General features: G+C 55.3%; 1 protein-coding gene across 18 annotated transcripts in view; it reads left to right on the top strand.

The window, feature by feature from the left end:
• The window catches only part of MEF2D (myocyte enhancer factor 2D), a 175,203-nt gene that overhangs the window by 61,395 nt on the left and 86,073 nt on the right, over positions 1 to 27,735 (top strand). Inside the window, exon 1 of one of the 18 annotated variants that reach the window (XM_044449083.1) lies at positions 4,603 to 4,856. The exons of the other annotated variants lie outside the window; for them this stretch is intronic. The gene's annotated coding sequence lies outside the window, so the exon portion shown is untranslated. Of the gene's footprint in view, positions 1 to 4,602; positions 4,857 to 27,735 lie in introns of those variants that run through there. 18 annotated transcript variants of the gene reach the window in all.

Below are 27,735 nucleotides of genomic sequence, written 5' to 3'. Positions count from 1 at the left end.
CCCAGTTGCCCTCGGGGTCCCTGCTAGCCCTTCTTCTGAATGTCCTTGGACGAGAAGGAATGAGGCTGCTGCCACCCTGTTCTGCTAATGTTGGTTTCAGAAATACTGGTCTCCCTGGACAGGAAGCACTTGGGTTGTGGGAGACGGCCTGGCAATAGATTTGGATCCGAATGGGCTCTCTTACTGGAGAGCGCCCACTGAAATCTGCTGGACGTGGTTGTGCGTGTTGGCTGGGGACCTGTGCTGTTATTTCTAGAATTGGCTGTTGTCATGCAGATGCCACTTGGGGGAGGTGCCGGTGCGGGATGGTCTAGCAAGAATAAAATCGTGGTGTGGCCCAATTTTGAGAGAGAGTGGGGGCTCCAGTGAGAATCAGGAGATGAAAATGAAGTGAATTAGAAAACTGCTTGTGCAGGGTTACGTGTGTATTTCTTCATCCCATAATCCCTACCTCGTTTTATTGCCATTACCGTAAATGTTGGCGTCTTTTCCATGTGTAATGAGATTGTGGCATGCAGAGTACTGGAGAAACTATTTATTTTTTCTTTTCAATTTAATCAAGGATCTTGGTTTTGTGTCATGTACATTCTGCTGGTCAAAAATCAATGAGAGGAAAGATGATACAAAGTGAAAATGAGCCCAGCACTGGAAAACTGAGTATTTTAGGTTTATCTGAGAGAAATGGGATCATGTTGGATTCAAGACAGGGCAGTGAAAAGGGATGGGAGAATTGGTACAAGCTGTCCAGCGAAACCATTTTTGTTGATGTTCCTCCTACAAGGTCAGGATTGAAAGCAAAGCATTGACATTTTAATTTCTTGCAGCCTGAGAGCTGCTCCAGCCCCAAGGTCAGCTGGCTATAAATCAGAGGGAGCTGCCTCTGGCCAGGCCGCCTGGCCGGAGCTGCTCTGTCTCCCCCCGCAGTGCGCTTCAGGCGCTGCGCAGGGCTCCTCGCGGCCCCGCGGCCAGAGGCCCTCGGACGGTGCTGAGTGCCGGCATGTCCAGCCGCCGCACGGTTGCCCCACCCTTTGGCTTAGCCCAGAAGCAGCAGGAAATGTAGACGTCTGCTGCACAGCTGGGCCCGTGCTGGATCGCAGTCTCAGAGGTGTGACCGTGGGTGCCTGGAGAACCTGTTTCTCAGGATCCATCCACTGCCTGGTTGTGTTTGCTCAGGTTAGGGATGCCTCCCCATAGCAGTGTGTCCCATGGTGTTGCCCAGAGGGCTGGGACCACAGCAATTCTACACGCCACCCAGCATGCACTGTGCCAGATGGGGATGCTGGGAGCTGTAGCGCAGCATGCCTGGAGGGCTCCAGCTCCAGCTTGGAGAAGGCTGGTGTCTAGGACTCCTGATTTGTAGGGAAGAACTCAGGGGAAGCCTCCAGGGCGGAAGAGCCGGTGCATCAAGTTGGCCATTGAGAAGAGCGTGCGTGGCTGGGAGAAAGCATATCCTGGGCCAGGAGGCTGAGAACCTCTGCAGCTGCCATTACAGTCAATTTGCACTCCCTCTTTCCTCTTCTGGCAAAAAGCAAAGGTGGCTTTCAAGGTTCTCTTCCGTTTTATCTTCACAACAGCCCTGGGAGTTGGTTAGACTGAGAGGCAGTAACTGGTCCCAAGTGGGGACCAGGATCCAGGTTTTCGGAGGCCCAGCCCCGCCCAGCCCCCTTAGCCAGTTCACCACACGGATTGTTCGAATGGCCCCTAATTAATCTTCAGGGAAGGGAAGGGTGACTTCCGCTGAGTGTTTGGGGAGGTGGCGGGGCGCATGCACCAGTGGTTGGGAGCCTGGGCTGGAGGGAGCAGCTTGAGGGGCGGTGGGCAGCTGGTTTGTGGCCATGTGCAGAGCCTGCTGGACTGGCGGCATGGTGCGATATTAGTTCGTTTATTTAAAGTTTTTGTAGACTGTTCTACAGCAGATGTTCTCATGTGTGCGATGATTTAAAACAGCATAAAACATAACAACATTAACATAGCCACAATTACCATAAAATCAGAAAAATAAACAACAGTTGCACAGGTAAATATAATAATGTACAACACAATCACCAACTAAGCCACAGCAACCAATCATCCCCTGAATAAAAACCAGTATAAAATCATAACCATCTTATTCAACAGTTAGAATAACAGGGGGAGTAAAAGGATTTGACCTGGCGCTGAAATGTATAAAGTGTTGGCACCGGGCAAAGAGTTGATCCCGCAGCCGAGAAGGCCCTTCCCCTCCTCTCCACCTTCCCGGCTTCTTTTAAGGGTGGCTTGTGGAGAAGGACTTCCGCAGATGATCTCAGGGCCCTGGTAGGTGTAAGCGGGCGTGGACTTCACTTGGTAACCAGTGTGGCTAATAAAGGACAGGGCTTATGAATTCGTGCCGGCCTGTCCCAGCTCACAGATGGGTTGCTCTATTCTGTACCAACGGAAGTTTCCAGACCGTTTTCAAGGGCAGCCCCATGAAAAGTATTATGGTAGCCTAAACGTGAGGATTCCCATTGCTGGGTTCTGGCCGTCTGGGTAGGGGCGCAGCTGATATACCAGTCGCAGCTGATAAAAGGTGCACCTGGCCACAGATGCCGCTGGTGTTCCAGGGACAGTGCTGGGTCCAGGAGCCCCCCAGGGTCTATGCTCTATCCTTTGCAGGGAGTGCAGCCCTGTCCTGGACAGGCTGTGTATCCTCCCCCAGACAAAGGCTCCACCTACCAATAGCGCCCCTGTTTTATCTGGACTAAGCTTCAATTTACTAGCCCTCACCCAGTCCATCACCCTGCCCAGACCACCAGTGCAGAGCTGATACCACCCCACCTGGATCAGGTGTAAATGAGAGGCAGAGCTGAATCCACTTCAGCCCAAACCTCTGGCTGACCTCTCCCGTAGTTTCCTGTAGATATTAAACAGTATGGGGGATAGGTAGGAATGCTGCGGCTCTCCATGGCGTAATTGCCGTGGGACCAAGGTGCTTGCCCCCCGTGATGCCATCTGGAATCAGCTGGCCAAGGAGGAGCAGAACCATTCCAGTTCCCACCCCAGCCAGCCTATCCAGACGGATACTGCAGTCAGTGGCATCCCAAGCTGCTGAGAGCTCTGGGAGCACCAGCAGAGACACGCTCCCTGTCCTTTTCCTGGCAAATGTCATTCCACAGGGCAGAACCAGGACCAAGAACTGGCCTTGCAAAAGTATTCAGGGATGAAGGCAGGATGTGTGCCAGTGGAGCTAAGCGCAGGGAGCCAAGGTTCAATTTGGATGCCAGGAAGCACTTCCTGACAGTCAGGACCCCAAGGGTGTGGAATGGGCTTCCACGGGAGGTCATTGAGGCCCCATCGGTGCGGGTGTTCAAGGACAAGCTGGACACACACATGGCAGGCATGTCATGAGTGAAGCCAGCTGGTGCCGGGGGTCAGACTAGATGGCCCGGGAGACCCTTCTGAATTGCTTGGGTTCTGTGTTTCTAAGTTCATACAGCAAAACAGAGAAATTAATTCGAACAGCAAGATGCAACCCAGCACAAAGAATGTTCCAACTTCAGAGCCTGGGTGAATTGGCACTTCTTCGTTGGCACTCCACAACAAGGAGGCACACGCAAGTTGGGGCGCTCTGCAGGGAGTCCCATGGTGGGGAAGCGCCTGTCCCCATTGCCTCCTGACAGAGGGGACCCCGGAAAGTGTGCCTCGAGCGGCTGGGGAGGGAGGTGGGGCTCCTTGGGCCGGAGGGCTTGGGGGAGTTAAGCTGCAGAGGGAGCTCCTCGGAGGTGTTTGTGTGTGTGTCTGTATGACTCCCGTGCGGCTGGAAATGGTGACGTTTCTTAAAGGCTCACACAGAAGTATTGAACAAGGTATTTTCCCCATCTGGCCTGCTTTTGAACATGGAACGGAGGGACAGATCCTGGGCTAGGCGTCTGTGGACTGGAGGGTGAATCATTTAGACGGCATTCTATGGGATCGTTTGAAGGCCACCCTTTCCATGTTCTCACTCATTCCGTATGAGTAGAATTGACCCCCTCCATTGTGAAGAATGTGGGGAGGGGCAGACCTGAATGCCACGTCACAATTCACACCTTGCTGCGGCAGAGAACTTCCTGGAGTGGAAGCTGGTAGAGGACTGGTGGAGCACTGTACAGATCTTTTCCCCTTCGTGCTGCCAGGGCGTGTTTCACCGTGCCCGTCAATCGTGTGAGGCTCGTGGGGTGCCACTGCAGGGTCTCAGACCGGCTGAAGGACCCGCCTGTGCATGCGCATGACCATGTGTGCAAGAATTCAAGGAAGAAGGGCACAGACCCAATGATTTTCCGTGACTGAAATATCCAAGTCGCTTTGGTGTCTGCCTGTCCTGCAAAACTCTGGAGCGGGGGGGATTCCTCACCCCCGTACCCACACATGCGCGGGCAGCTCCCTGCCTCTCCCTCCAGCAAAGTCCCCGGCTGCAGCCGCTGCATCTGTTCAGCCACAAAAGAAGCAAGTCCTGGTGGCTGGCTCTGGGCAGCTGTTCTGACTGAGGCCGCTGCCCCTCCCCCAGCACCGCCCCCCCCCCATCCAGCCGCCCTCCCTCTGAGTGCTGCATCTGCTCCTGCCCTTTAGCCAGCCTGGCGGCCCCTTCCCGTCATCCCGGGACAGTGTTTGGGCAAAGGAGCAGATCAGCTTGATGGCAAAGAGGGGAGAGGGGAGCTGGTATGGCCCTCGAGTGCTGTTCCCGCCTGTGACATTTTTGGGACGTCTGCTCAGGTGGTGGCTTGTGGGGGACACGGTGGGAAAGACTCGAACCTTTCCACAGACGAGGGCAACTGAGACGCCGTCTCTGCCCTGCCAGTTTCCTCTCTGACATCCAGGGCTGCGTAGATGTGGAAAAGGACACAGCCATTCTGTCTCCCGTGAGTACTGTTTCACTCTTTCCACTGGAGAGTTAAAATTAGCAACTCCCCCTTCTCCTTCTAAAGGACAGGCATTGCTTGAGCGGAACCCAACAACCGCAGAGGTCGTGTTTCTTTTTAAAGCAATAAATGGCGGTATGTTTTGGGAACTGGTACCAAGACAGCCCAGCCCAGCAGCTCAGATTAGATCGCGGATGGAGAACCTTGGAATGCAACCAGAGACTTGGGAACGCAATCAGCCATTGTGCTGTTTTCCTGTTGGTGTTAATACTCTTTCCGATTTTTTTAAATTCCCAAAATAGACCCTGGAGGCGTGCTGATGGGCACAGAGGGTTTGTTTTCCTGCAAGTGGTGTCCTGACTGAAATGCCTGTGTGATCGGGGAAAATCCTCAGGGAAAGCATTTCCACAGATTCTGAGCATGTGGGATTTGCTTTCCACTCAGACCCTCCTCGCCTTCTTGCCTCCTCAGCTCTGGCTCCCCGCGTTCGCAGCTCTCTCCTGCACAGTGCCGCCAGGCGCTTGTGGCTCTTCTCGTGTCTCAAGGCAGTTCAGTTCACCAAAGAGCTGAACTTTATGTCAGAGCCGTGCTGTGTGATGGCAGCCCCATGAGGACTTCCTTCACTTGCAGATCCCCCTGTGCCTCCATCTTTGGAAGCTAGGTTACTGTTTTGCTTCCAAAACGCAGGGGAAAAGCAATGAAGTTTTTTAATGAGGTGGAGGGCAGGAATTGAATCTAGGACTTAGCAGTCAGTGTTGGGTTGACTGGATGATCGTGGGTTGATCCATACATTTTAAAAAGGCCTTCTTAGTTATCTTTGTAGCTCTTTCTGTGAATCATTCAGAAAGGATCAACCAGCACAGACCTCACAGTCCATCCAGGGCAGTGGTGAGTGACCCACATGCCAAAAACTCTTGCCATCCTTGTTGAGCTTGCCTGGGCACAATATAAGTGACAGCTGCTCCACTGAGTGCCCTTGTAGTATTTCCTTTTTTTTTTTTTTTAAGAGGTTGCGTTTTGGGATCGCCTAAGTGTCAGGCAGGAATAGTCCTCCTAGGGGACTTAAGCAACCGAATGCAGGGACTGTCACTGGTTTGCCATGTATTTTTTGGTGCCATAAACGTGCACAAATCTTTTGGGCAATTAAAAAACACTTTTTATTGGTAGGGCTCAGATCAAATGAGTTTCTAGGGTGTGGAATATCCAAATCACTTTGGTGTCTGCCCTGCAGAACATCGGGCTGGGCCGGGCCGGGGGTGCTTTCACCCCTCTCCCCCACCCACAACTCCGACTCCCTGCAACGTGAGGCCTTTATCTGGTCCGCGTCCTGGGCCTGGGCACGGGCTGTGGCATGAAGCAGCCAGCCGCAGGCCCCTGACTGGACATCGCTGGCTGGGGAGCATAGCCGAAGGAGCTTTGGTTATACAAGGGGTGGTGATCACCCCTCTGCAGCAAGGCCCTCCGGGCCTGTGGTGTGCAGTGACAGCCGCCAGCACCCTTCACCACTCGCACCCTTCCTGAGCCTGCAGTTCCTCTCAGAGGTGAAAGTGGAGCCACCTCGTTAACAGGAGCGTCGACTTTTGGTGGCTGTCAAAGGCAAGGCCTTCTTTTAAAATGGGGGTTTCCCCCCAGGAAATTCTTACACAGGTTTCATACACAGGTTTCTGTGGACTGTCCGCGTGGCGCAGCCGATTTGCGAGGCTGGGGCACTTGGGGTGAGCATGCCGGCTTTCAGGCGCAGCTCAGAGTGGAGCCCCTTCTCGGCACCGGGGGCGCCACGCTCCCCCCCCCCGATGTCTCCAGGCAGGAGGACGGAGCAGCAAGCCCAGCCAGTTGGCTGAGCGGAGGGGCACTGGGGCGCTGAAGGCTTCTGCAGGAAGGCTGGGTAGGGCCAGTCCGGGCTTTGGGCCTCCCCGGAGCCTGCTCTGCCGCTCGCCTTGAATTCAAGTGCCTGGCTGCTGCTTGCCCTGAAGGGGGACCTCTCGGGCCGCATGCGCAACCTGCACAGTGCTCCCCTGAGGGCAGATGCCAGCACCCGTGTGTGTGTGTGTGTGTGTGTGTGTGTGTGTGTGCGCGCGCGCTCGCACGCAGTAGTGGGCGCGACTGCAGGACTGGACGGTTGATTGGTCAGGGTCGGGGTCGGGTTCAGTTAACTCCCTCTGCCTTTTTAGTTAGCCCTTTCATCGGCTTACACAAAATCCAAGGACCCTGAGGCCCTTGGCAGTTCAGCACATTCACCCTGCCACTTTGTCAGTTTCGTTGTTGCTACGTCCCGTTTACATCCTGCCTTTTTTCCTCTTGTGAGGAATCCAAGGTGGCCTGCCTGACTCCGTTGTATCCTCGCCACAACAATCCCCTGAAGCAGATGAAGCTGCAAGGAAGTGACTAGCTGAAAGTCACCCCAGGAGCTCCACGCGGAGCGGGTGGGGCCGGGACCCAGCTCTCCCGGTGGCCCGCCAACACTTCCCACGACACTGTGCCATAGCGAGTGTGGCCATTGGATGCTTGGTGCTTTCCCATTTCCCCAGAAAATGGCACTTTTGTGAGGGGCTGGGGAATTATAAGCATCTTTGTAGGACTAAATTCCTTGGACATTTTGTGGGAGGCTGTCACCATGTCACACCTCACCTGCCCAGTTTGCTAGAACCATTGCTGTTTTCTGTTCTTCGGCCATGCAAAACCAGAGCACGCCTTTCTGGAATGGGGATGCCTTTGGCAGCATTCCTGCTGGATTCGTGCACCTGCAGGCTTGGGCTCTGGTGTCACGTCTCAGAGGTCGTGTGAAGGGAGAGCTTCCAGGGTGGATGCTTCTCACCACAGTGCCCGGGAAGGTGCCTGTGCGTAGCACTAGCAAAGTTAGTGGCAGCTGGTCACAGGTTACAGCACAATTACGAAAACATTGCAAGAGTCGTGCTGGGTCAGGCCAGCATCTGGTTCTGGCTCGAGCCCATTACAGCGCCAGCCACTACTTTTCCCAGCAGAGTGTGTGGTCTCCAGGGCCAAGACGGCCGAGCACCGCCTTCTGAGGGTTGGTCTTCGCACCTTTTCAGAGCCATCCAGGATGGGGGCCATCCCTGCATCTCACGACAGCAAATTCCATGGCCGTTGGTTAATCCCATGTTGTGTGAAGAAGCCCTTTTGCTGCCTGTCGTGAGTTTTCCACCATCCAGCTTCGTGGGATGGCTCCCAGCTTCTCTCCTGTCTGTTTTCTGCACGCCGTGCATGCTGTCATGTCCCCCTCGCTTGCACCTGTTTTGGAGGGAAAAGGCCCAGTTGGAGACTGGGAGAGTGCAGCCGTTGTGGGGACTGCCGGTTCCACACAGCTGCCCTCCGGCTGCAGCCTCGCCTCCGCATCCTGTTCCCTGTGTTGGTGTTCTGGTTTTACGCTGCTCCTGTCCGGGTATTTTATGTGAGGAAAGGAGCTTGGACAGGATTCCCGCTGCCTCGCCTCTCCTGCACCTCTGCCTGGGTCCAGTCTGCACAGCCGCCTGGAGGGAGAATGCAGTTCCCTCACTCTCAGCTTGCCTCTGGCGTGCTTGGAGATGGGTGGTCTGCTGGCAGCCCCCTTGAGGGGGATGAAGCTGCAGCCAGGGGGCCCTTCCCCCCGGGGCCTCTGCAGGTGCCAGTAATGCCTGCTCCTGGCTCCAGCTCCACCAGCATGTTTGAAAGTTGGAAGATGCAGGGTGGGAGGCTTGAAAGAGAAGGCAGAGGTTCTCTGCTATGCCCTTTGTGGGCTTTGAGGCTGTTCTCTGGAATTTTCAGCTTTCGTTGGACAGAATAGATGTGTGCACAGCCAGCTTCCTTATCAGTAGACGTGCGGGGCAGGGGGGACCGTACAGGGGAGGGGCCTAGCGAGGGCTGGCCCGTCCAGCAGGTGAAGGGAGATGGTCACCCGAGGCAGGCAGGGTTCCATAATGAAAGGGCAGCAAAAGATTAGACATTTTCTTTTTCCTTGTATTACTGTGTTTCTGCTGCCAGGGAAGAGGGATTTGTTCTCTCCGGGGACATGGCTGGCCTCATGCACCACCAGCCACTGCGCTGCGAAGGTGGCATTTTCTGCTCCACCTCAGACAGTGGACTATTCTGTGCAGGCCTCTTCCTGCCAGTTGCCCAAAAACGGCCGGCTTCCTTCCAGCCTTCTCAGGTTCTGGGCAGCTGGCCACTGGTGCTGAGGTATGCAGCCCCAGTCGAGCCAGTGACGCTGGTCATCTTCATGGCTTGCATTGACTCTCCTGCCCCTACCTCCTCAGCACAGCATTTCTGGCTCCGGGGCCTGAAGTGGTGGGAACCCTTCTTCCCCGCATAAAGTGCTGCCTCCCCTTTTCACTCACCTCCCCTTTGTGGATGATGATTTGAGCAAGCGAATCCCCAGGAAATGTGCTCGGGCTTCATTTGGGCAGATGGGGCTGTGAGCCTGGCACAAGCGCAGAGAGAGAGCGAGAGAGGCCTGCGAGAGCCAGGGCACCGCCTGGCCCTGGAGGGGCAGGCTGAGCACTGTGGAGCCCATGGCCCCCAGCCAGGCAGGCAGCGCACGCGTGCCCCACGCCAAGGACACTGCCAGAGCTGCCCTGTTTTGGGTGAGCTGTTCATGTTCCTGGAAGACAAGCATGGCATGCATTTCTGACGTGTAGCTTACAGTTTATCAAAGCAGACCTTGAAGCTGCAGTCTTTACACTTACCTTGGAGTAAGTCCCATTGAACTCAGTGGGACTAACTTCTGAGTAGGCAGATGAGGCTTGTGCTGGAAGACAGTATGTCTCTGTGTACCTAACAACACCTGAATTAAAAAGAAGCCACAGCAAGACTGCATGGGTGAGATGAAGTGAGCTCTGAAGTAGCATTGCTGAACGCTGCATGATTATCTCGCTATGATGTATTTTGCACTGATTTTATTCTGAGGCTGTTCGGCCTTTTGCATTTTTATATTTTATGCTTTAAATTTTTTTCTGTACATCCCCAGCAAAACTTACAAATGCTGTTAATGATAAATGCATCATAATAAAGAGATGCATAATATTTGTTTACATGACAGTAATCCATTCTCAGTTAATACAAGGTGGGAAAGCAAAGTGCTGCCAGAATGTTATCAGCAGTTCGGAGAATACTTCACCAGCCATGGGCGTGTGCAGTGGCAGGACGGTATGTTGCGTGGTGGGGCCTCAGGCCACAGGTGTGCTCAGGAACCTGCCCTGTGACCAGGTGAGGTGCATCCACAGCCGTCTGCTCTGGGGAGAGAGCTGAGCAATTACTTGTCTCCCACACTATTGGAATGTTTACCAAGAAGCTCTTCTGTTGCTGCAACAGAACAGCAGTTTACCAGCAAAGGAGCGGAACGTGTGGGCTCCCACTGCTGAACAGAGCCGGTGGTGCTCAGGAGAAAGTCGGGGAGGCAGTGGGCAGTACAGACTGTGCAGTCACAGGTGTTGCTTCCACGCGCGCATGATGCCGTATGTTGATCTGTAGGTTGGTCTGTGTGTCCCAAGAAAGGACCCGTGCCCATTTCATCCCTTCTGGGCTGGAGGTGCCCAAATTGGAGGTGGAAATGTAGGAGAGGAGCTGGCAGAATTGGGCCCCTTCCGTGCTGGCCTTTCCAGGGCGGTGGGGACCACAGGTGGCTGTGAGGACCATTTCTGCTCCCAAGTCCATGAGCCCTTGGAGGTTCTCTTGCCCCTGGTGCTTGGCCGCGTGGGCCCTTTTTTGCTGGACAGGGTGCTGCAGGTACCCAACCTTTGCTGCCTTCTTGCATGGAATCCCTGCTTTGCCACAACCAGAAGCACTGGACGGGGCTGAGGCAGAGGAGAATTGGGGCAGCGATGTCCCACACAGCTTTCTGGGCTGGCCGAAGGCGCAGAGTGCATGTGGAAGGCCCAGCAAGCCAGTTGAACCGGACTGGGAAGGGCTGTTCTGTTTCTGTCTGTGGCCTTGCCCGGCTGTTGCTAGTCCGAACGGGGAGCAGGGGGAGGTGGGCAAAGAGCCTGACTTGCAAGGGGGCAGCTTCACCTGCCTTTAGCTCGCTCGTGCAGTGATGTATTGTGGAGCAGGAGGCAGGCCTGCCATTCGGTGGATGCATTTAATTTTTTTCCAGAATTGCCTTTGTGCCTGTGCAGAACCCGTTCCTTATGCGTGAGTGGCTGCAGATGATCACCAGCTGTCCCAGTTTTTTGTTCTGGGGTTTCAGCTGCTGCTTAACAGGCAGCCAGAGAATCAGTGCTGTGCACAAAGGCTGCCCTTGAGCTGTCTGGTGGGGAGAGGTCATGTAGGCCCCGGGAGTGGTGTGTGCTGGGTATGGCTGGCAGGAGAGCCTCCTGGGATACCAGGCCGCTTGAGCGGAAGCTCTGTGTCCCTCGCTGTGCCAGTTTGGAGTGGTCCAGCTGACCTGGGCGAGCGAGGGTCAGTTCGCAGGCCCGTGGCCATGGGTGGGACGGGGTGGGATGCCTCCCTCCGGACGGGATGCCATGGTCTCGGGGTATGGGTTTGGGAGGTGCCTTAGGATCTAGGAGCCTGTTGATGGTCTGCTGGAGGCCTCTGGGCAAGGTTGGTGGCTCTGCCAGAACTTGGATCTTCGGGAGGTGCAGCTTCCCCTTAAAACTCAGCATGTTACTGGCCTGGGTTCTTGAGAGGAGAGCAAATCTTCCCGTTTCTTCCCCAAGATGCCATGCGTAGGATCAAGCCAGAAATACCCTGCTGGCTTGGCAGGCTGGGGTTCTCCCTCGCTTGAATGCAGGGATGCATGGCGTTTGTTTGTTTGTTTGCTTGCTTGTATTTTTAGCCCACCTTCTTCCTGCAGGGAGGCTTGCATGATCCTCCTCTTCCTGTCCATCCAACCCTCACAGCAACCCCTGTGGGGTGAGTCAGGGTGAGAGTGAGTGAGTGACCCAAAGTCACCCAGTGAGCCTCGTGGCTATGTGGGCGTCAGAACCTGGGACTCCTGAGCCCCAGTCCAGCACTCCAACCACTAGGCCACCCTGCCTCTTTTCCTGTCCTTCTCTATTGGTAGGCAGGCAGTCCCAGAGGCCACCTTCTGGAGGTGGCTCCCGCAAGAACGCCTTGGACACAGAGTGGGCACGTGGCATGGGGGAGGGGGGATTTCTCAGTGCACTCTTGGTTTCAGCTGAGGAACTGGCTGTATTTGCAGAATGCACCCAGGTGCCATTCGGCATGGTGGGGACCTGGATCTTCCAGACGGACAGCTCCTCCTGGGCGCCCCTCTGGAGGTGAATGCCCCTATTCCTTCCCTCCTTAGTGGAGTTTTTATGGTAAGTAAAAAAGTTGAAGGAAATTGCAGAAAACGGGGCTGTTGCAAGCAGAAGGTGTTGTCCAGTTTCACTTAGGGATGTGCTCACTTTTGTTGCCGGCAGTTTAGACATTGATGGCTGTGTGTTGAGTTACTTTGAGGGGACAGCAAATTTACACTATTATACAAGCTGTATACTCACTACTTTACATTGTAGCAAAGTGCCATTTCTTCAGGGTTGTCACATGAAAAGATATAATAAAATATATTCAAAATGTGAGGGGTGTACTCACTTCTGTGATATACTGTATGTGGAATATCAGTGGCATAATGAGGTAGTTTAGTTTCTGCTTCCATTTTTTTCAGTCCAGAGCCAGTGTGGCGTGATGGGCGCAGGAGATCTGGTCCTGGCCCCCACTCTGCCGGGAAGCGTGACTTCAAGCCCATCATTTGCTCACTTGCTCCCTGACCTGCTTCACAGGGTTGTTGTTGTGAGGATAAAATGGAGCTATGCAAGCTGCCTGGGTTCCTCATGAGAGGCAAGAGGCAGGATGTGAATGGACGATGCCGGTGCTGCTGAGGCGCAGCCGGGCCGTGGATCCTGCCGGGTGGCCAGGCGGATGCGGCACGCAAGGTGGGTGCTGCAGAGCTGCCTGCTGGACTCCTCACCCCTGAGGCTGCACTCGTTCGTGCTGGGCCGCAGCTGGCCGTGGGGGCCTGGTGAAACCGCCACCGAAAACTTCCACGGGGCAGCCCACCCTGCCGGCCCCGCGCCCGGCACGGCCATGGCCCGTGCGGGCTCTGCTCGCCTCTGCTGGGCAGCCAGAGCTCCAGCGCGGCGCCCTGTGCAGAAGGGGGGCGTTGCCTTGCCGCCTGTCCAGCAGAATCGAGTGGCAGATCTGGAACGCACCACATCAGGTTGCGGCAGGGGATGATGGACCTGGCGGTTCAGCCATATGGGAAGTACTAGCATGTCAGGGGAAAGGAGCTGGAGGGCCATTGCCGTGCCTTTGGCTACTCACCCTGAGATACTGCTCCATTTTCCTGGAGGAGGGCCACCGCATTTGGCCCAGGCCCAGGCCCTGCCCGGGCCCTGGCAGCTCCGTGCTGCTTTCAGCATGGCTCCTGCACCCAAGGCAGAGCCTGCTGTCCTGGCCATTGACCAGTGTAAGTGTGTGTGCACAGCCGAGAGAAAGCGTGGAAACTTGGGGGTGACGCCTTGAAGCCTAAGACTGAGCTTGGGAGCAGTGCAGCCTGGCTCCTAGTGCACGTCACGCCCACCGCCAGCCCCCTTCCCGGCCAGGCTGCACCGTGCCCACTTGTCGCCCGCCTGGCCCTGGTTATATGGCTCTTTGTGCCCAGGGCGGCTGAGCCACAGGAGCTGGGACTTATGGGGGGCAGCTGTGAAGACTGGCTGGCTCAGAAGGCTGAGCCCCTGGCAGGAGCTCTCCGGTGAAGTAGGAATAGTCTCACCTCCCCACCTGCGCTCTCCATCCTTTCTCTGGAGACCCTGATTTCCCCACAGAGCAGGTGTAGCCAAACCCCACCATCTTGCCACCTTATCCCTCCCTTGCCTGCCCATCAGCCTGCTCACTGTGCCCTCTTTGGGTAGGGTTTTAGCTGAGAACCAAGCTTGTTACAGGCCCTCCCTCTCATTGACCCCCACCCCCATGGGATTGCCTCTTCTCCAGGCTGAAGCCCCTTCCGGGAGGCAGGCACCCACCAGCTATGGCTCTGTGTCGGGGGTGACATCCTTTTGAGTTTGCTTTCTCAGTCTGCCATGCCTTAAGGAACAATTTGGCCTGAACTTAACATCTGGGAGCAGGGTTTTAGAGGTACTGCAGGGACTGACAGGACTCCTACAGAGAGGGGCCAGGTATCAGGGAGGATGGGAGGAAGGAGGAGGCTGGGAACTCCAAGGAAAAGAAGTGGTGGGAAGGAGCTGAGCTGCATGTACACCAATGCAAGGAGCATGGGTAATAAGCAGGAGGAGCTTGAAGCTCTCCTGGGAATAGGAGGGTATGACCTGGTGGGAATCACAGAAACTTGGTGGGATGAAAGGCAAGTCTGGAATGTGAACATAGAAGGGTATCACCTGTTTAGAAAGGACAGGAAGGGAAAGAGAGGTGGGGGCGTGGCTTTATATGTCAGGGAAGGGATAGGATGCAGCGAGATAGATTGCAGCACAGATGGGGATTTGGTAGAGGCAGTCTGGGTGAAACTTAGGGGTTTTGACAGGGAAAGAGACCTGACACTGGGGGTATGTTATCACCCTCCAGGTCAACTTGAGACCCTGGATGATGTCCTGACAGGCCAGATTCTAAAGATATCTCGGGGGAGAGACACAGTAATTATGGGAGATTTCAATCTCCCGGATATTAGTTGGGAGACTCACTCGGCGGTGACAGCCAGGTCATGTTGCTTCCTAGAAGCTATAGAGGGAGAGTTTTTCGCACAGAGGGTCCGAGAGGCGACGATGGGGGGAAACATCCTTGACTTGGTCTTGACCAATAGGGAGGAGCTGATAGATGAAGTACAGATTAGGAGAGCTCTGGATGCGAGTGATCACTCCATCCTTTGCTTTGAGATCAAGGGACTGGGGACGGGCAGCAGGTTGAGCACTAGAAGCTGGGACTTCAAGAGGGCCAACTTTGGCCAAATGAAGGCCAGACTGGGGAAAGTCTCCTGGGATGGGTTACTGGAAGGTAAGTGAGTAAAGGAAGGGTGGATAGCACTCAAAAGGGAGGTTTTGGAGGCTCAAGCCTTGACGATACCTCTAGTAAGTAAGGTGGGGAGGCGGAGGAGAGTGCCGCCATGGATGCGAAAGGAGGTGGTTAGCGGGATTAGACAAAAGAGGTACCTCCATAGGAAATGGGTACTGGCGGAAATAGATAAAAGGGTATACCGGGAGGAGGAGGCCTGTTGCAGAATGATTCTTTGCAAGGCTAAGGCTGATTACGAGTTGAGACTTGCCAAGAATATCGAGAGCAACAAAAAGGGCTTCTTTCAGCATGTGAATAGGAAGAGGAAGGGGAGATAAGTGGTGGGACCACTAAATAAGGAGGAAGGGGATCCAGTGACTGACGCGAGGGAACAGGCACAGATGCTAAAGGACGGGGGAGATTCGCATAGGAGAGTAAATGAGGCTGGGGACTTAGGGGCACAGATTAGAGTCACCCCCCTTGAAGTCGAGGGGCACCTTAGGGCATTGGACATTACAAAGGCACCAGACCCTGACGGGTTACATCTGAGAGTACTTAGAGAGTTGGAAGGGGTTCTCTCATGCCCGCTGGCCTCCATTTTTGAGACCTCGTGGAGAACGGGTGAAGTACCAGAGGACTGGAGGGTGGCATCAGTGGTCCCAATTTTCAAAAGGGGTAGTAGAAGGGACATGGGGAATTATGGACCGGTTAGCCTTACGTCCATTGTAGGAAAAACAATGGAAAGGCTCATAATAGTGAGAGATCTAGTGATGCTAGATAGGGAAGGGAGGCTGACAGCCACACAACACGGCTTCCACAAAAACAGGTCCTGCCAGACAAACCTTGTGGAATTCTATGACAAGGTTTCGCGATGGCTAGATGGAGGGGATGCAGTGGATGTGGTATACCTGGATTTCAGCAAGGCCTTTGACAAAGTGCCCCATGATATCCTGGTGGAGAAATTGAGGAATTTTGGGATACACCAAAGCACTGTCCGGTGGATTAGGGCATGGTTGACTGTCCGAAAGCAGAAGGTAACCATTAGCAGGGAATCATCGGGATGGCGGCCAGTGACAAGCAGGGTCCCCCAGGGCTCTCTCCTGGGGCCGATCCTGTTTAATCTTTTCATTAACGACATGGAAGAAGGGGTGAACAGTCTGCTGATCAAATTCGCAGATGACACTAAAACTGGAGCAGTGGCCACAACTGAGGAGCAGGTACTCCTGTTCCATGAGTCAGCAGTGTGATGCGGTGGTCAAGAGGGCGAACACCACCCTTGGTTGCATAGCCAGAAGTGTGGCTTCTAGATCGAGAGAGGTATTACTGCCACTCTACACGACTCTGGTGCGCCTGCAACTGGAGTATTGTGCTCAGTTTTGGGCCCCTCATTGCAGAAAGGATATAGCCAGGTTGGAGTCAGTGCAGCAAAGGGCCACAAAGTTGGTGGCCGGTTTGCAGGGGATGCCATAGGAGGCGAGACTGAGGGAACTAGGTCTCTCCAGCCTGGAGAAGAGGAGACTCGGAGGGGATATGTTGGCGACATACAGGTATGTGAGGGGGTGTCACACGGAGGTGGGGAGAGACCTGTTCTCCCCTGCAGAGGAAGGCAGGATGTGCTCCAATGGAGCAAAGCTCAGGGAGCCAAGGTTTCGTTTGGATGCCAGGAAGCACTTCCTGACAGTCAGGACCCCGAGGGTGTGGAATGGTGTGGAATGGGCTTCCACGAGAGGTCGTTGAGGCCCCATCGGTGCGGGTGTTCAAAGTTAGGCTGGACGTCCACATGGTGGCATGTTGTGAGCGGAGCCAGCTGGTGCTGGAGGTCAGACTAGATGGCCCGGGAGACCCCTTCTGACTCTCTCTGTTTCTACGTTTCTATCTGTAAGAATGTGGCTGATGCAAATCCATTGTTTCTACTTTCTTCAAAATCTGGTGGAAATTTGGAGAGTGAAATCCTGCACAGGGTGATGAGTGGGCCTGGAAAAACAGAGGTTTTCATTTTCTCTGCAAGTAATTTTTTTAATAAGGCCGCCCCGTATGCACCTCACCTCACCTCACCTCCCTCATTATCAGGGATCTACATTTTCGCAATGACACTAGTGACAAGGAGAAACCTCACAGCGCGACTTTTGCGCAGAGAGATGCCAGTTGGTTATTTCATGCCCTGCAGGGTGCTGAGGAGAGCGGGCCGAGGCGGCAAGTTCAGTGGTCGCTCGCTTGCCTTCCCTGGGATAGGCAGCTGTTTCTAATGCAGGCAGGTGGATGAAAGGGATGCAAGTCACTTGGGCTGCTTGCTGCTCAGCTTGATGGAGGTGGGGTGTTCTGAGAGAGGGAGCGCTTCATCCCAGGTTGCCCAGGCACCCTCCCTTCAGATACCGGTGCATTTTGCTTCTCTTCGCTTTATTGGCTTCAGTGTATGGTTTAAGACACGGGTGCGCATGCTGAGCAGGGCTGTGTGGCTCATTGCTTGGCTCCGTGAGGGGGTGTGTTTGCCTGCCGTAGGCCCACAGCGTGAGCCAAGTGACTCCAGCAAGAGTCCTGCTCTGGCCGGCTAAGGCCAAGGTAGGCAAACGCCGTTTCCCAGGCAACCTTGAATGCAAGCAAGGGAGGCTCAGGCAGAATGTCCGAGTCAGTAGTGTGGAGATCCGAACACAAGTCGGGGCCAGGTTCCAGGATTCAGAAGCCTCAGTGACTGAAACAGCGCAAGGCAGAAGGGGCCTCCCGGACCATCTAGTCTGACCTTGGTTCCAGCTGGCTCCGCTCACGGCATGCCTGCCACATGGATGTCCAGCCTGTCCTGTCCCGCCTCCTGAGCCCCGTCCAGAGCTCAGCTGGAGCTTGTCCTCGCCCTGTAGAGGGGCCCCCATCTTGAGGAATCCTCCTCGAAGGAGCCCCCGGCCTGTCCGGGAAGGCAGCAGCGCTCCCAGGGGCTGGGGCTGGGGCTGGGGCTGGGGCTGGGGCTGGGGCTGGGGCAGGCTCAGCTCTTGCCTGCCAGGGAGGGCCCCTGCGGGATGGGCCAGCAGCTGCCCTCCCTGTGGGCCTGAGCACCTCCTGGCAGGGGCTGTTTTGGGAGGTGCTTGCTCCTGCCTCCAGGTAGGAGTCCTTGGGGGGCACGGTACAGGGGTCTGGCTCAGGCTCCTAAGTGCTCCTCATTGAGGAACCGAGGAGGGGCCATGCCAGGGGAGGGCAGTGGCGGGCAGACCCCTTGCAGCAGGCATGCAGAGCTACTCTGGAATTGTTGGAAGCAGCCTGGCTGCAGCCCAGCCACCCCTTCACCGTGGAATTGTCTGGCCGCCTTTTGGCGCCATCGGCCGCCTTCAGCACACCCAGCAGCAGCGCGTTCCACGGATTGCACGGATGCTGTCTTGCCTGAGCCCGCGATTTGGTTTGCTTTCATGCAGGGTTCCTTAGCATCACAATGTCTTCAGGGACTCTGTTCAAAATTAATGTTTTTAGCAGTGCAAAAATTCTGTTCTGCTGCAAATGTCTGGATTTTGTTATTTGCCCATTGCCCCCACAAAATGTGCCTGTTGGACGGCCGCCATCACTTTCTGTGGCAGCAGAGCAGCTGCTTGTCGGCCGGTGTGTGCAGAGCCCTCCAGTGGGGAGTGAGCGGGCGCAGCCGCACGGCACAGGCGTGGCGTGGCACACGGACTCCTGGATAATGAGAATTTGGTAAACATGCACTTTTAAAATTCCTCCTCTGTGTTTCATCTTTAAGCGGAACCAAACTGTGTTTAACATTATATTTTTATTGGTTTCTTCAGTTTTCATAAGAGATTTGGCAGCAACACAGAAATAAATGAAGGGGAAGAGCAACCCGCAATGCTGGGGACTTGCCAGGCTAAGGCCCCGATTCTCTTGCTCATGGAGCTGCTGAGCTGCCCGCTCGCCTCCTGCTGCCTCCACGCAGGCCCGCGTCTCCCTCCGCGCTCAGTCGCCTCGCAGCGACGGGGGCCGGGAGAGGTGCTCCCAGGGCGTGGGCGGGGAGGCACTGGCCTGCCCAGCCAGCGGGGATGTGGCCGCCTTTCCTCCCACGGTCTGTGGGCCATTTTGACTAAGTCCGAGGCCAGGGTTGCCTAGCAGAGCCGCGGGCCGCCGGTGTCCTCGCTGTGTGCCCGCCTCAGCAGAGGTCGCCCAGCCGGCCACCAGGGGGCTGCCATGGGGGTGGGGGAGGAGGGGGCACGCGGCAGCTCAGGCGCTGGGGGGTGCCCGAGGCCCTCCGCACACCGGCCCGGGGAGAGGAGGAGGGTTGCGCGGATGGGTCGGAAGGCATGGCCCCACCTGAGTGTGGGGCGAGGTGACGCTCTCGAGCTCTGTGACTCTGCCCTCCCCTCTCTGGGAGGCACCTTCTTTTGGCACGATCCTTCCTGGCCCTCCTGCACCAGGGTTTGCGCCAGGCCAGGGAAGGGCTAAATCGGTGCAGGGAGCGGGCAGGGCTCCTTGCACTCAAAGGCAGCGCTGCCTCCTGGATCCTTGAAGACTCACCCGTTTCCTGTGACATGAAAAGCTCCTCTGGCCCGGAGCCCACTGTTCAGAAAGTTACTTTGAAAGATGCTGCTTTCCATGTTACCGGAGAACAGTGGCATTTGCTGAAGTGAAGGTGCAGGGGCCCTGCGGCACCCGAGCCCCCTGGATCCGCTGGCTCACCGATTCAAAATGAGCAGCCCGCGTCCACAGTGGAGCAGGACCTTCATTAAGACTTTGGCTGGTCCTCATAAGGGTTCTGAACTTGGCAATCTGATATCTTAAAGGACGTACACAAATGAGGGTGCTAGAAACTTAATACTGCAGCATTTGATGTAGATTTTGGATGTCAAGAATCCAAGAACTGTAGGAAAACAGCATGCTGTGGAATCCCAGAATGAAACAGGGAGCCACGTTTGGCGGAGGCCCTCACTGCCTCCTTACTGGTCCCGGGACCAGGAGCATCTCTGCAGCCTCCCCCAGTTCTGTCGTGCTTGTTGGTGAAGGAGGAGAGAGGAAGAGCAGGCGAGAATCTTCTCAGAAGTAAATTCTGTAGGTTTAATAGGGGCCACCCCCTAATAATTGTGTTAAGTCCACAGCCTAAGAACATGGGAAGTGACAGTCTGCAGTGCTTTGCCCCCTCCTTCCTTGCCGGTGTCCTGTGCTCGGCTTTCAATTCACTAGTAAACATTTGTAATGCCATATTGGTCTTGGCTTCCCATATGGGCTTGTTCCCGACTGGCCGAGGATGCGCGTGGGTGTGCGGAGGGGACGTTTGAGGCAAGCAGGTTTGAACATGGCGCAGTTCTGTCCTGAAAGCAAACAAATGGCTAATTATCTTACTTTCTGTGCTACTGACATCTTCATCATTGCTAATTACATTTCTATGCCACCTGTAGGCAAAGCTCCCTGGGTGGTTCACAGCAGGATATAAAAACAATACAATGCAATATATAAAACAATATTTAGAACATTTTTAGCGTAGCACTTATTTCTAATTCTGTACATATATTTGGACTTGTAAATTAGTATAGACAAATTTGTGGAGTTGCTTTTGTTCTATCGACTGGAGTCCCAGGCCTTCTAGGGACCTGGCACTGCCCCTGGTGCCCGCCTGCAAGACTGAAGTAGCAATATTCAGCGTTAAGTGAGCTGTCCACAGTCCAGGGAAGGAGTCACACCAATGTGTCCATATAGACAGTCCAAAGGGTGGGTGGGTTTCGATGGTTGTCAACCGTTTGCTCCTGATTCAGACGCAGTAATGGCTCGATGGTAGACACCCATCTTTCCAATATTTAGTGTGCTTGTAGAATCCCTTCTTTCCTGACTGAGAGATTCCAACATGCGCACACATTGCTGGATAATGTGTGAGCATTAAGAAAGCCTTTGATACACTGTGAATGTCAGTGCAGACCATCCACCACGGGATATTCCTGCACCACATGCAAGAGAGTAGCTACGCTGTCTGCTTTCTGTATATTTTAGCTGTTTTAAATTAATGTTAATGCTGCTTTCATATTTGTATTTTACTGTTTTGATGCAGTTTTGTAAAGCATCCAGAGAGTTTGGGGTATGGGGCAATACAGAAATGCAAATAATAAGATTAAGAACAATACCATTCTCAGAACACCAACTTGGAGCCGAACTGGTTACATTTTTTGGGAAAAGATGGGTCGTGTCCAGGAGGTTCTCAGAAGTGCTTTGGATCAGATGCCCTTAAGGGCATACAGAGCCGATCGTGGTTTTCATGTGGGTCTTCTTGGGTGCTGCTTTCACTTTTCCCTCACAGTCTGTGTGTCCAGTACAAATTTCTCTAGGAAATTTGCCACGCTTTATGGCAAAGCACGGCTCTGGAGACCAGGTCTGCCTTCTTTCTCCTTGCCATTGCAGGGAGAGAAAGGGGGCTCTGGGGGGAGCTCAGCAGGACACCTTTCCCAGAATCACTGCTGGGACATAATGCCATGGCTGCCAGAGCGCCCCCCCCCCCGTCCCCCTGGCAAGGCCTTTTGTGTTTTCCTGTGTCCCTTTCAGACCCTTTGCCGGCAAGGCCCAACAGTCAAGAAGGTGGCTGGACTGGCAGGAGGCCCCGGCCCCGGCCCCGGACCCCACCCCGTCAGGCTGGCTTGTGTCACCGTGAACACACCGTCTCGGTGACCGGACATCGCTGCGCTGTTGTGGTTGTTGGACTGAGTAGGACCCTGTCGTTTGTTCTCAGGCTCGATCACCTCCAGGTGCCTGTTGATTTGCCTGAACTCAGCAGACGTGGCCGGTGTGGCTCAAGCCCAAAGCAAGGAGGCGCTGAGCAGGAAGTGGCCCTTGCTGCCCCAGGCAAGCCGCCAGCCGGGGACCGAGCGCTCTGGGCTTCTGTGGGAGCCGGCAGCTGGCGGTGGGTGCCGCAGTGCCGCCCATTGTGGGGGCATCACAGCCACACCCTCCGCACCTACGCCTCCCCCCACCTGCTCGCAGGCCAGAGGCGTGCCTGACAGTCGGCCCGTGCCCCCTGCTGCCTGCGAATGGGGCGCCTGGGCAGGGAGCCGGAGCCCATGCGCACTTGGCGGGGGGCCGAGAGCAGAGCAGCGGCACAGAGGGGGAGACGCCCTCGCTTCCCTCTGCAGAGGGCTCAGGCTCGGCAGCACCCCGCTCCCCTCACTGGGCTTCAGCTCTGAGCCTTCGTTGGCAGCTGTGGGCAGCCAAAATGCGCTCGTGGGTGCAGCTGTCCAGCTTGAGTCTGATTCCTCCTCATGCGCCCTCAGGAGGAAGAGGGGGGAGCGCCTGCATGAGCTTCGGGGTGCCTGGTGCTCAGTGGCAACCACTTGTGGCAGCTTCCTGCCGTAGGTGGCCGTCACGTGCAAACCCACCCAATGCAAATGCGAAAGAATGGCAAGCTTTGGCCGAAGGAACGTCAAAAGCATCGTCTTTGGGGCACTTGAGTCCCTGCTGCAAGGAGGTGTGACGGCCGCAGCCGTCGATGCCCCTCGGCAAGGTTCAGAAGCCACAAAGGGTGGGCTGGATGCTCCTGTTGCAGAACGGCAGCCGCTCGCCTGGTGCCCAAGGTCGGTCGGTCGGTCGGTCATCGGGGTGGCTTCCCGAGTGCTCCGCACGTCCTCAGCATTATTTCCACACATGCGCCCTTGCTCCTTTGCTCGCATATGCGGGAGAGCAAAAAGTAGGAGAGAGGATTCTCCTGCCTTCCCGCTTTGCTGAGTGAGGGAAGGGAGGACCTGTGCGGTGTGTCGGGATTTGCTTCCCCGCGAAAACCAGGCAAACGGGAGGGGACTTTACTGCAGAAGTGCTTCCTTTGCATCCTTGGGGGACAGAATGAGGTCACCCCGTCATGCAGACCAGGTGCATGTGGCCCATTGAGCTGGCTAGCCAGTTGCTCTGCATCCGTGGCTGACTTAACAATCCCAGCAAAGCAGCCTTGCCAGGTGGGGGGGGGGGGCAGAAGCCTGGGCAAGGGCCTGATGCAGCAGCCCGGCGCCCCGCAGTCTGTGCAGGCCTCGGCGGCTCACGCACTGCGCTGCCTGGGCAGCCTCGTTTAGCCAACGCGTGCTGTGCTGCGCTGCGCGTGCAGGGTAGGGCAGCGGAATGGCCGCTGGGTGGACCTGTGCAGGATCGGGAGGTTAGCCCGGTAGGCCTGCACATGACTGCACATTGGCTCTTTTGGTTGGTCCTTGTAGGGCAGGGAGGGGCAGCTGCGGCTCTCCAGATGGTTCGGCCCAGATTCCCCTCAGCACTCACTGCTGGCTGTGCTGAGTAAGGCTGATGGGCTCTGCAGCCTGGCGATACCTGGAGGTCCACGAGCTGCCCACCCCGCAACAAGGGCTAAGAAATGGCTAGTGATGGTGAAGTTTCCCTTTGGAACGGGAGAACTATCCCTGCTCAGCCTTGCACGGAGCGCCAGAAGCGGCCGTGCGCCGAGTCCACCCACAGGTCCACCCCTCCCTGCCTCATTGGCACTGATGGGGGGCAGCTCTTTGGAGGTTCTGGGGGAGCTGCTGCTTTTCCTGCTCGGAGTGCGGTGGGTGCCATGTGTGCAGAGCAGGGGCTGTGCCTGTTGGAGCTGCACTGGCAGCGCATAAAACCCAGGGCGCTCGAGACACAGAGAGGCCCTGACAGGAAATCTAGATGCGAGGGGGTACGTTTTAGCTTTGGGAAAACAGGCCAGGAAGAAGTGGCCGGTGGTATCTTGGAGTCTGTCTGGTTTGGTAGCAGTTAGTCTCAGATTTGATGAAATTGAGGCGTGTGCCCAAGTCCTAGTTGGCTTTCCCCAGGCTGGTAAGAAGCCAGCACCATTTCTGGTATGCGCCAGGCCTTGAGGTGGCACACACTTGGGAGTGGGCACCTTTGGTGATGGGTGCAGGAGCTTGCCGCAGGCCCCGTTGGGCCAGCTGGAGCCGCGTGGGCCAGCCAGGCAGTGTCCCGCACAGTGGGCACACGTCACCTGGACCATGGAGTGCGCTCTGAGGCCGGGGCTATATGTGGCCTGGTGGGCAGAAGACAGCGGCCCCCTAGATGGGGCCGGGGGGCTCCAGAGTCCTGCCTGCCAAATTTGCCGGGGGAAGAGGAAGCTGGTGTGTGTGTGTGTGTGTGTGTGTGGCTGCTGCTGTGTAGTGTGAGAACCTTGCCTTGCCCCAGCCTGCCTTGCACTGGCAGCCACCCATCCGAGGGGTTCGTGTGAGTTACGTTGGTCTATGAAGAAAAACATCCTGCATCCTGTACGGGGGAAACTGGCCCTTGAAGAGCAGGCAGCAAGAGGCAAGCAGGAGAGAGACCTGGAGGAACGAACCGGCTGCCTCTGCTTCCCAGCTGCCCAGTTTGTTTCACCCTCCTCCCACGCATCTTTTTGAGGCAGCACTTGCATCAGGGCAGCACCTCTCTCCTCCCGGGACGATGCAGAGCTTGGCAGGGTCTCCGGAGCTGCAGCTGGCACGCTGTGTCGTCCTGAGAATGCTTCGGCCTGGGTCAGGATCCCGTGTGTGTGTACGCAGGCCTCTCCCCCCTCTCTGGGATTCCTCAGGGAACTGCAGTGCCCACCATCTTTTTGAGTGGTGCAGCCTGCCTCTCAGTGGCCCAGTGACTCCAGCTGCCTTTTGCAGGTTGTGGGACTCAAGGCACTCCAGGTGAATATGCCCACCGAGCCTGCTTCTTCAGTGCCACGCTGGAGGCAAATTGCCTTGGCCGGGTGACGGAATGAGCAAGCGCTCCCTGCAAGGACATCCCTCGCCCAGGTTCTGAGTGTTCACAGTATTCAGAATGGTTGGATGCTCACGATGAAGGATGGTTGGATTCTCATGATTCCTGCAAGATGCAGAACCCTCTGTCCCTCCTGATCCTCCCAAAATCGTCTTCCCTCCTCTCATTTTATTTGTGTTCTCTCCCTCTCATTTAATTCTCTCCTCCAGTTTCTTCTTTGAACAAATTCTCTCTGTTCAGAAAACAAACTCTTCCCCTCTTCCGTTTGAGCCATTTATTGGGAGTCTGGTATGCATCACAAGGTGCAGCGCTAGCAAGCACCCGCCTGTGTGTAATCGACTCGCCTGCTGATTGCTGGGGTGATCCTGCTTGGCGCACAGCAGTTTGAGGGCGAGAGGGCCAACCGATGGCCCACGTGGCTTGAGGGCAGCTGGCCTGGCCCCGTCCTCCCTGCACGATGGCCTGCTTGCTGGCGAGCGGCTTTGAAGCCTTGGCCTCAGCCCCCGCTTGGACGCCCGAGGTCCTGCTTCCTCCTCTGTCTCTGCCTGGCCAGCGCAGCCTTGCCCAGAGAGGGGACAGCCAGCCAGGCTGCCTGTGAGATGCTTGGCCAACTCGTGCTCTCGTGATTACTCGTTTGAGAAGGGTACACAGGTTTAGCTAAAATTTGGGGCACTCAAGGTTTGTAGATTTCTCGAGAGGTCTTCTCTCTCCCTCTCCCCCAATCATCTGAGCATGAACGATGCACCGCATTATGGCACCTCTTTGAGCTTTGCTCCTGATGTTGCCAGGCTTTGCCCATCATGTGGCACACGGCCCCCTCCCCTAGTTGTCAGCCGGGCCTGCTGTGGGTGGGCAGCTGCGGAGCAGGGCCTTCTCTGGGGAAGCCCCGGCATGCTGGAGCAGTGTGTCAACAAGACCTTCCCATGCGTCCGCTTTCGGGCTGTTTCAGAAGAGCAGCGCCTTTTCTTCAGCAGCCTCTGGCCACTGTTTTCTTGGTTCCTGGATGCCCTGCACACAGCACTGGATGTGTGGACCAGACTGCTAAGTTTTGTTGCTCAGCCTGGGAAGGTCAGAGGAATGGCAGTTCCTGGTATAAAACGGTTTTAATCCCCCTCGGCTTGCCTTTTAGTATCCCATGTGAATGTGAAAATATGCTTGTGATTTATTGTTTCGCCTGGCTCTTCAAGCAGCTTATGGCTTTAACATTTCTGTATGAATAAATGCACTCTAGCTTAAGTTTCCCTTCATCATGGATGAGAAGCTAACCACAGGAGGGCAATTCTGTACTTGACAGCTTAATTCTGCCTCCTTAAAGAAAAAATTGCCCCATTCATGGCGGAAGTATTGGCAACACGCTAGTCAGGATGGAATATGCTGCAAAGATAATTAAAATAACTTCTGCGTGAGTTAATAAGTTCTGTATAAATTCTGCCTTTCCTCAGATCCCCGTGCCCAGGTTTGCATCCCTGCGCCTCCTACTTGCTGCAGTCCGAGATTGCATTAGGCACGGGCCTTCAAAGCTGCCTTTGTAGTGTTGTAGGGGCTACCAGACTGTAAGTCCACCCATGGACACAGAGAAACAGAGCGAGTCAGAAGGGGTCTCCCAGGCCATCTAGACTGACCCCAGCTCCAGCCAGCTCCACTCACGACCTGCCTACCATGTGCATGTCCAGCCTGTCCTTGAACACCCTCACCAATGGGGTTTCAACCACCTATCATGAAAGCCCATTCCATACCCTTGGGGTCCTAACAGTCAGGAAGTGCTTCCTGGCATCCAAATGGAACCTGAGTTCCCTGAGCTTTGCTCCATTGGAGTGTGTCCTGCCCTCCTCCACAGGGGAAAACTGAAGCTCAATCCAGACAAGACGGAGGTCCTGTTGGTTGGTGGATTGGGCTTCGGGAAAGGTGAATTGAACCTAGTCCTGAATAGGGTTGCACTCTCTCTTAGGGACAAGGTCCGCAGCTTGGGAGTGCTCCTCGACCCAGAGCTTTCACTGGAAGCTCAGGTGACAGCGGTGGCGAGGAGCGCTTTCTTTCAGCTTCGGCTGATCCATCAGCTGCGCCCCTACCTGGAGAATGACTGCCTGGCGACAGTGACACACGCGTTGGTGACTTCCCGACTTGACTTCTGTAATGCGCTCTACGTGGGGCTGCCCTTGAAGACGATCCAGATACTTCAATTGGTTCAAAATAGAGCTGCCAGGCTGCTGATGGGGATTGGGCATTATGTTCACATGACTCCAGTTCTCCGTCAGCTTCACTGGCTTCCCATTGAAGTCCAGGCCCAATTCAAGGTGTTGGTGATGACCTATAAAGCCCTTAACGGCTTGGGTCCTGGTTGCCTGAAGGAGCGCTTACGTCCATATATGCCCGCCCGCCCCTTGAGATCAGTGGGAGAGGCCCTTCTCCAGGAACCCTCCGTGAAGGAAATTAGGAGGGTAAGTTCTCGGAGGAGGGCTTTCTCTGTGGTGGCACCCAACCTATGAAATGCACTCCCCAGAGAGGTCCGCCTGGCACCGTCGTTATTTGTTTTTCGGCGCCAGGCAAAGACCTTTTTATTCAAACGTTATTTTAATTATTAATATTATTTATTTATTTTATTCTTTGGCCAGGGTGACTTAATTTATACTGTTAAATTATATTGTTTTATATTATGTTATTTATTTACGATTGTGAGCTGCCTCGATGCTTCGGCGAATGGGGCGGCACAGAAGTTCCCTAAATAAATAAAATAAATAATAAATAAAACAGGTCTCTTCCCACCTCCGTGCGATACCCCCTCACATACCTGTAAGTTACCAAGAGATGGATCCCCCTAGAGTCTCCTCTTCTCCAAGCTGAAAAGACCCAGTTCCCTCAGTCTCGCCTCATACAGCCTCCCCGCAATCCAGCCACCATCCTTGTGGTCTTTCACTGCACCGATTCTAACCTGGCTATATCCTTCCTGTAACGTGGAGCCCAGAACTGAACACAGTACTCCAGTTGTGGGTGCACCAGAGTCATATAAGGTGGCAGTAATCCCTCTCACAAACTAGAAGCCATGCTTCTGGCTGTGCAACCAGTACCCTGAAATCCCTTTCCCAAGTGCTGCTCTCCAGCCACTTGTCCCCTAACCTGCACTTACGACACCCATTCCTATGCCCCAAGTGCAAGACCTTGCACTTATCCACATTGAACGCCATCCTGTTGTCTTCTGCCCACTTCCATAGTCAGTCCAGATCCTTTTGGATCTGGAGTACCTGCTCCTCAGTTGTGGCCACTGCCCCGGTTTTGGTATCGTCTG

This window comes from Varanus komodoensis, unplaced genomic scaffold (assembly GCF_004798865.1).
Source record: "Varanus komodoensis strain SLA01 unplaced genomic scaffold, ASM479886v1 scaffold57, whole genome shotgun sequence".
NCBI classification, from domain to species: Eukaryota; Metazoa; Chordata; class Lepidosauria; order Squamata; family Varanidae; genus Varanus; species Varanus komodoensis.
This window is presented reverse-complemented; position numbering and strand designations above follow the sequence as displayed.